This window comes from Fragaria vesca, linkage group LG2 (assembly GCF_000184155.1).
Source record: "Fragaria vesca subsp. vesca linkage group LG2, FraVesHawaii_1.0, whole genome shotgun sequence".
NCBI classification, from domain to species: Eukaryota; Viridiplantae; Streptophyta; class Magnoliopsida; order Rosales; family Rosaceae; genus Fragaria; species Fragaria vesca.
This window is the reverse complement of record NC_020492.1, coordinates 27,433,448-27,443,037: the sequence shown is the minus strand read 5'-3', so window position 1 is coordinate 27,443,037 and position 9,590 is coordinate 27,433,448.

The following is a 9,590-nucleotide window of genomic DNA, read 5'->3' as shown; positions in this document are numbered from 1 at the left end:
TGTCCATGATAAAGATGCAGTACTTGAGAATATGATATGCAAGATCAAACTAAAGCTGATACAGATAAAAAAAAAGTAAAAAAAAAAAGAAAAAAGACAACCCAAATGAATTGTGGAGAATAGTTGGGTTATGGGAGAAGACGTACTTTCAACGATTTTGGGATAAAAGATGTTGAAAAGAATACTTCTAGCGCGATTTTTTTTTTTTAATAAGAGATGTCTGTTTTGGTCATTTAACTTACCTATAAAATCTTAATAGAAACATAAAATAATAGATGTGTGTATTAAGAGATTAGGGGTTGTTAAATAATGGTAGGTTTTGTTTGATTGATTTCTTATTTTAAATAAATAAACTCAAATTATTAATTTCATGTTATTTGCTACTTTATCTTACAATTAAGCTAGACCATTAAATATTAGATAATCTAATGACTAAAAAATGGTGTAAAAAATAGTGTAAAAAAGAGTGTCATGTTCTACGATATTCCATATGTCTGCCTTGGCCTTATGTCATCAGGATATGTAGTTAGAATATGACTATGTATTCCTTATCATTACCATATTGGTACATTGTAATTCCCTATATAAAGAGCTTCTATCAATGAATAAGATGATGATTCTTTATTCTCTAGCTATCTCTCATTCTCTACTATTTATACTTCATCACGTTATCATGCACTTTATTCTAATCCTAGAGCCAATAGCCCACTATTTATTTTTCGAAACCCTAAAAAAAAAAACATTTTTCGGCTCCTATGTCTGACTGCCGCCACCGCCTATTTTCCCGGACGCCTTCCGACATTATCGGCTGCCAATCCCTTGGTTGCCGCCCGCTGACGATTCTTGGTTTCCTCCAACTACAATTTTTGACTTCTTCAAGCGTTTGAAGTTTCGAAAGGTATGTTTTGAAACCCTAAACTTTTCCAAGTTCAATAACTCGGGGAGGATAAAATCCTTTCCTCCCTTCTCCATCTTCATTCTATGCTTGGGATTTTGTGCGTGCAGGTAAAAATCTCAGAATTTTATTTGCTGGTCAAGAGTGTGTTTGATCACTTTTGGTTCCTTGTCAGGGTTGTGTATGATCAACCCCGACCTTTCTCCAGATTGTGTTTGATCAATCCGAGGCCTTTTTTCGAATTGTGTTTGATCAATTCGCGGCTTTTCTAGATTGTGTATGATCAACCTGAAGGACAAACCATTAAAAGCATCGTTTATGACCTTTATCGAGTCTCATAACAGCTTGGTTTTGTATGCAAGAGCAATGTAACATTCTGCTCCTTTGAGTTTTGACGTACTCGATGCCTAAGGCGGATCTTCGCTTGGTATCTGTGGAACCTTTCATTGGAAAGGATTAAACCACATGTTTTGACCCCTAGGCTAACAAGCCTAGATGCCGAGATTTCACATCTCACACGCTCAAAGTTTTGAAGTGCCACATCAACAAAAGCCTTCAATGGCAATCTGTGCAAAAAGTAATGACCACAAAGTACTATGGAATGCACTCATGGACCGTTTCTTGTAACGTTTTTATAACTCTACTTGTTGAGTTATTAGTCAAGTGGATTGCTTACCACCTTAATTGACTACATATTGTCGATGATTTTTGTGGCATCATGATCCATAATCTTTTGCGGATTCGATTATCATCAAGTTCTCTAGGTCCTCCAAGTTGGTTTGGAATTACCAACGAGACTTGATTTTGATCATACAATTGCAAACGGGAATTGTACATACGCAAATGCGATAAACGTATTTGGGATTGTCCTCTAATGCGGGGATGGGTCACGGCAACGGTAGAAAATGTCGTGCCGATGTATAGAAAAGAGGGGGAGGTGTCACCGGCCCTAACGGCGACACTCCCGGTCTAGACACCAATCTATCAAAACTACTCATATCAGCTCATGACAATGCAACCGCTATGGATCTCCGGATCATTAGTTCAAGATTGTCAAGTTCATCCTCAAATCGTGAATGCATACAAAAAGGTACGGAAAATCAATATGAGGACAATAACGTCATCCTCATGATCACGGATTTTAAATATTCGGATTCTACTCTAGCTATGTATGACTTTGACATCATTGGCTAGACACTGATTTTCTTTCCAAGCTATATGTAATAAGACGTCGTATCGATGTCCTTTGTTTATTCGAGACCTCGATATATATTCACATTAGAAATAATGAATGTCTTGAGAATTTTTTCGAAGTTATGAAACTATTCTTCTCTTATGGTTCATATTGATTTACAAAAAAGATGTACATTCTTACATCATCCTTAGAAACATGGCATGTTGTGCCGATTTTGGTCCCTTCCTTTGAAGGTGACTCATGGCACTGCATCCTCAAGGAGGATCACCAACGTGTTTTCGGTTAAGTCTTCTACCTTATAGCGGATTTTTCATCATCAATTGTTCAACTAGACTCATTCAAGCTCAGTGTGATGTCTTAGAATTGTCCGAAATTAAGGAGATAGTGGTTTCAAGTATGCCTCGCACTACCGACCCTCCATGGACAAGCCTGGTCATACTGACTTGGAGTTACCGAAAGCTTTTGATTTTGAATCCCCCTACGCTATTAAACCAATTTCTGTCGTGCAAAAGACATTGAAGACTTATCAAAACCGGACAATCATCATCATGATCGAATCCTCTAGGTCCTCTGAGTTAGTTTATGTTCATGTCAAAGAGCTTTTGCTAACTAGTCATGTAGTTTACGACCTTGGAACGATCGAAAGGACTTGGTTTTGATCATACACACATCACTTTTGGCTAAGGCAAAAGCCTACACGTCACCTGCAAGCTTCACAGCTTCACAGCTTCACACATGTCAATTCTACGAAAAACAGCAATTTGTCCCTTCTGAACAGTCAACTTTGTTTGAGCTTTGTGAACAGCTCCGGACGAACCAGACAGTGACCTTTATATCATTAGAAAGCTCTACGTATCTAGTTTTCAGAAATTTTCACGGTTCATCCATATCTATTTTAACGAAGAAGTTATGGCTATTTTAGTACGCAAATGTCATTCTGTGCAGAAATTTTTATGCACTCTCGGGATTGCAGCTTTTTTGTAACTTCTTTTAATCCTTCTGAATGGTTCAAGTGGAACTATTTACTCTCCTATCTACTTCATTTTGTAGATCTGTCTCATAAAGACATTGAGTGCTTTGCAAATAGTGGAACTACCCACAATATTCTAAGGAATCGGCAATTATCTTTGGATTTTGTGCCTTGTAAATCTTAGTGACTACAATGATTGAATCATACCGGCTATTCAGGGATGCGGTTTAACTTGAATATTAATGCCTCATGGCACCATGATCAACATCACAGATGCCCTCTATGCATTGAGAGGCAACCGAACCATGTTGAGCTTTAAAGACATTCCTGCTAATAGTTTTCATTTGAAAACACATTGTGAGAATGAACAAGAGTTCTTTTTTGTATACCTTCTCATGAATGCGGACTGAAATGCATCTTAGAGAAGTTTATAAGTCAATCTAGTGGATTATATGTCACTATGATTCGAATATCAAATCACATGTTGTCGCCAAACATGATATTTGGGACACCGACTCATATAGGCTTTGATTTGACCAAATCGGTCATCCTGGAAGAGATATAATGATCCAAATTTTGAAAAATTCTCATGGACATCCATTCTTCTACTCAAAACGAAGACATTCGGGATCTCGCGTTGGTGATGCCATGGTTGTAAATGGCGGCACCATGGGGACATTGACGTCACCCGAACACGGCTCCAACTTCCCGGAGGCCGTTCGGTCAATTCCTCAAGTAATTGAGGTGCACCGATCTTCCCTCGATGTCTTATTGGCCCCCTGTAATGCTTATTGCTCATTCTGAAAGCCTATTTTTTAACTAAATTAGGAGCGAGACCCTCCTACGCTAAATGACACAAAAGAGAATACTTTCATTCTTACATCAAATTATATAGATCGATACAATCAACTTGCGGACACCTTTTTATGTTTTATGGTGTTGCTTGAAGTGTTAACACAACGGTCACGTGTTACACCATTATCTACTGCTTCTGCTGCTTATATTTCTACGGGCTCACTACCTATTCTTTAAAGAAGTTTATCGGGATACCCATTCTTTAAAGAAGTTTATCGGGATATAAGTTGAAGTGTCATGTACCCCATGTTCACACGCAATACGGTCTCACCGAGGCTACGACCAAGCAACTTTAGCTTGTTACTCGAACATTATTGATCCGGATCAATTTTTCTATTGCGTCTTGAGGCTATGCAATGCAATATTTGCATGCAGCTTTACTATTCATGTATGATCCACAATCATTGAATATTTTTTGTACTACAGCTCGTGATTGTGTACGAGAATTGACACGAAATTGCAATCCTTGAGCTCAAACAGAATTGAAACGGATCTCCAATCTTTGAGCTCAGGTAGATGTTTATTCTAGGTGTCCAAATCACACTGCCACTGCGCACAATGATGAGTCTTGAGATGAATAAGTACTTAAGTTGGATATAAACCTCCAACTATAGTCCGCCTATGTAGAAACAAACCTTGTCAGGCGATCTCTTTCACCGCTATATTGCGGATTGTCACTTTGATGAGACAGTATTCCCGCCATTAAGGGGAGATAAGAACACAAGTGTTCAAGTGGAACGACGTGAATTATCGTGGTTTGTTCCCACTAAGTCTCATCTTGATCCCAAATGCTTAAAGTGTTAAAATGACGAGATCACATGCTGCAAATATGTCTGCAAGGATTGATGTCCTATCAAGAGGACATGGCGTGACCAAAATGAGTTGGTCTTCACACCATCACCATAGATGGTGAAATAGTGACGCCATATAATGGCAACATTGGTGTCACAAGGTCGTGTGGCTCCCCAAAAGGAGGGAGGCCCTTAGGTTCGACACTTTCTCGCACTAGGAAGAAAACGAGCTTGGCACAACCTGATCCATTGATTAGTGATAATCAAATTCGTGTCTCATGAAGTATGAGTTATGATTATCATTGGGGGACGCCTCAATGTCAAATCCAATCCATATAGAGATCTGTACAAGTATTACACTAGTATACATGAGGACGTGGGATAATGAGTTTACTATCGAACCACCCTTCATTGATGGATATCAACTTAGTTGATTGGCCTAATGGAAATATACGATCCAACATTAATAAAGAGATAGGTCCTTGGACAGGTGATGCCAACACGGCAAGTGTAAACCCTATCAACTATACCTTTGTTACATACCGTAGTGAGAACAAGAGTTTAGACTCACCTTATGGCGCAAGGTCTCTCACTAACACGCATAGGGACCGACTACAATGAGATATGCTCTCGTAATGGATGTCATTGCACTCCACTACTTTGTCAGTTTGGTAGTTTCCGAATAACTGAACATGCAGCCTATGAATGTGGTCATAATAACATCTCTATGGGATCAGAGATATACATAAAGGTCTTAAACGGACTTCATTCATCCAAATCAAGTTTGTTAGTTTGGTAGTTTCCGAATAACTGAATATGCAGCCTATAACTGTGGTCATAAGAACATCTCTATGGGATCAGAGAGATAAATAAAGGTTTTAAACAGACTTCATTCATCTGAATCACGTGGCTCCAAACCACAAGAGCACGCATTTGCTACAGGTATTGAAACGCACATGGACTCTACTTGATTTGGAAGGGATATGGTGAATTATGCCTTTATGTGTTCATTTCGGATTTAAATGGACTCTTGATTGAACAAGAGATGTCAATATGTATCAAACATCCGAAGTTAGAATGAAAAAGATATTGGGAAGACACGGTCTCGAAAAGGCACTCGATGACTGTATTGATGATGATTTTCTATCAATCGGCTTAAGCGCTCTAACGAAAGTGAGGCCTACATATACCCCATGATTAGTCAAAGTCTTTACTCTAAAGAGAGATCCGTTGTTTTGTCTAAAACAAGATGACAAATATGTGTTAAGAGGTGGAGTTTTCATCTAAGTACAATAAGACGCATCAATGTACTCAATACAATACGAAAGACTTGACATCGCATTCGCTATGAAAAGTTGTAAAGCTAAGTGTAGCTATACGCCCACGCAATGCCAATGTAATGGCAGTAACTCATTTTTCAATACTTAATGGTATGAAAAGTTGAGGCTTATTCTATCCCTACATAAGAAAGACACATCAATAGCGAAATCAGAATCTGCTAAGTTTCATGGGTCAAATTCCACGGGACCTACAAGAAATCTCACTCACTGGAAAATAGTGAAATTGGTACCATTGGAAAGGTCTATGTGTCTACTTTCCAGGGACAGCAACCATTTTATTATACCTATCATATTGAGTGAGTTATGGCCATTTTCATAAAGTAGGATGAATCTGTCCGAGAATCTGATTTTGGCAAAACAGTCAGTCAACTTTGACTGGACTTTGTGAACAGCTCCTGATGAACCAGAATGTGTGTAATATACGGTTGGAAAGCTAAATGAGTCTAGTTTCCAAAACCGTTTACGGTTCGTATATATATATATTTCCTAGAGGAAGTTACGGCTGTTCTAGTAACTGAAGGTTATGCTGCGCGGAAATTGGATTTCTTGCACGAACTTATGTTTTGAGTTCACAAGCGTCCTTCTCCTCAAGATCTAAGTGTAAAAGACCATGTTTGAGGACAAGATATAGTTAATCATTGCCCAATGCCACATTTGAAGACATGTTAAAAAGCACTGACATGCTAAGTTGTTGAAACTTCCGTGATTAGTAAAAATTAGAAAGAGCCATATGATTGATGTAAAGATCGGGGGAAGGTGTAAACTTCAAGGGGAGTTTAGCACATACATACATGTCACTATCAAATGTGAAGGGTGCGTTGTACTCTTTTTCTCCTACGATCAAGGTTTAGTTTTTCTCCCACAGGGTTTTTGTTCCTTGACGAGGTTTTTAACGAGGCGACATATCAGCACCACCGGCATACCGACACGTGGCACAAGGGGGAGTGTTCTAGGATATTCCATATGTGTGTCTTGGCCTTATGCCATCAAGATATGTAGTTAAAATATGACTATGTATTCTTTATCATTACCATATTGGTACATTGTAATTCCTATATAAAGGGCTCCTATCAATGAATAAGATGATGATTCTCTAGTCTCTAGCTATCTCTCATTCTCTACTCACTACCACAAAAACAGCTTTAAACAACACCTATCAGACGACGTATAATGATAACCTGTCGTGTGATTAATTTTTAACTTTTTGGATGTCAATGTTACAAAAAAACGTGCTGTGAATGTGTAAAAATATGAGCACCAGGTTTCCCATATTGCAAGTGTCCAACATGTCAGAGTGATACGACGTTTTGTCAAAAAAAACTGTGGTGTGAGGGTATGTATTTTCAAAAAACCATGTCCGCCAATATTTTCCTTCAACATTTACCCAAATTCAACCCCAAAGTTGTAGAGGGAACACGAAATTTGATGAAGGGAATGTTGAAACCTAAATTTCAAACATCAGACCATGTTTATAGTTTTTACATTGTGTGATTGCCTTTTGACATGAATGCTAATGAATTGGCGCTTGCCCGAAACATCAATGTGCCCAAACCTACCTTCAACATTTCAGCTCAAAATTAAATTTCCCCCCTGACACTTGGCCAAAAAAAAAAAACTAACTCAACCAAAACACACATATCTCAACCCACATCTCTCGACAGGCTAAAACAGCCTCGTCCTTATCTCTCAACCCACATCTCAGCTACATTGAGCTTGTCGTTGACCTCTACATCTAGGCCACCGAGTTCTACTCTGAGCGTGCTCAGCCAGTATCAAATCCAACAATCTCGCCGGTAACAACCCCTTCTCTCTCATGTAATTCTGAAGCTTGTTCTTCATCGTGGTATTCTTGTTCCGTTTTTGAAATTGAATTGCGTTTTTTTTGTGAACTAATTGGTTTGGGGTTTTCTAGTTCAGATGCGGTACAAAAACCTAATGGGTAACCTCTAGGTTCTCATTCGGCGATTCGAAATTCATCTATGGGTAACAAAGAACCTTGGAGCTGTGAATTTGGGTAAGTGGGTATTAAGAAGATTTCTGGGTAAGTGGGTATTAAGGCTTTGCAGTCAATCTATTGAATATGGTGGATTTGACACTGCTCATGCTGCTTCTAGGTAAACCCTACCGGAGAACTGAATCTCGGCCGTAGCTCCTGTCGTCTTCATAATTGTCTTTGCTTTCTAGTTCCTCTATAGGTTGTTGGAACAATTAAAGAAGGTACCAAAACTCAATTTCATAGTTCGGGCAATTTGATGCTTCAATGCTGAACTGGATTCATTTTCATGTTTTCTAAAAGTTATATTATGATGATATTGGTGGTTTAGGTGGTTTGGTTGTTGTCAGAGAGGACCAAAAACTACTCTTGGTTGCGGTTTCTACATATTAATGGATCCATGTGGTTTTGGCTCCTTGATGTATGGGACCAAATACTCAAAATATTGCTTTATCCTGTTTTTCCTGTCTAGTTTTATAAAAGTTGAACTTACTAATTTGAGATTGGAGCATTGGATTTAATGTAGAATAGCTGGGTTAGGGAGAGCATCTTCTGACCATATGCAATAAGATATATTTTTTGTATGATTTGTATATACTAGAGCATAGCTTGTTAATCTAATATGTCTAGCTGAGCATTGTGTTTGTTGTTGAATTGTTGATCTTGAACTGTCCATAGTTCTCAAATGTTGGTTAGAAATGGGTGTTAGACCTGTGACATAACATTGCAGGCCTTTGGCTTTTGTTTTAGTTTCACCGGAAGTAAATACATCATGGTGATTGAGAAAAGTAACAGCTTGGAAATTGAGTTGTTATCATGTCCAATACACTATGAACCGCTAATTTGAAAAGGCCCAACTGGTCTCAACTTGTGAGTACTCTAGTTAGTTGTCAATACTTGCTGAATGTATGTTTATAAGTTTGGTTCTAAATTTTTTTTCTTTTTAATTACAGTTGATATGGGGCTGCTATTTTCTGCAGTTAAGCAATGGCACTTAAGAGAATAAGAGGTATATGCATCAGGTTTCATGCATAAAGACAACATTGTCAAATGCGATGTTGGTAAAACAAAATAATTTGTCATCTATGGGTAACTAAGAACCTTCTAGGTACTATTCATATGGTCGTTTTTTATTTATATGCATTTCTTGTATTAATTGCACAAATGATATAGTTAGAAGTCGTTTTTCTGTCATATGCAGGCAATGGTTTGGAAATGCCATAAGCTTAAAAACGACTTGTGAGTCCATATCAAAATACAGTTTTAATAACAATTGTGGTATGACAAATGATACTCATAAAAAGCGTGATGTGAGTGTATGTCACAAGGCACAAAATCTGCCGATACGCTGTCCACAGTCGTGGGAGTCGACATATGTTGGCATCCCACGACTGTCGACAGTAGTCAGACGATGTTTCTACAATACATCAGACGGCACACAAAAAGACAACGGTAATCTGAACAATTAGACGACATTTTTTTTGGCCGTGGTCTGATGCCTTTTTTGTGGTAGTGACTGTTTATACTTCATCATGTCTCTTGAACCGGACC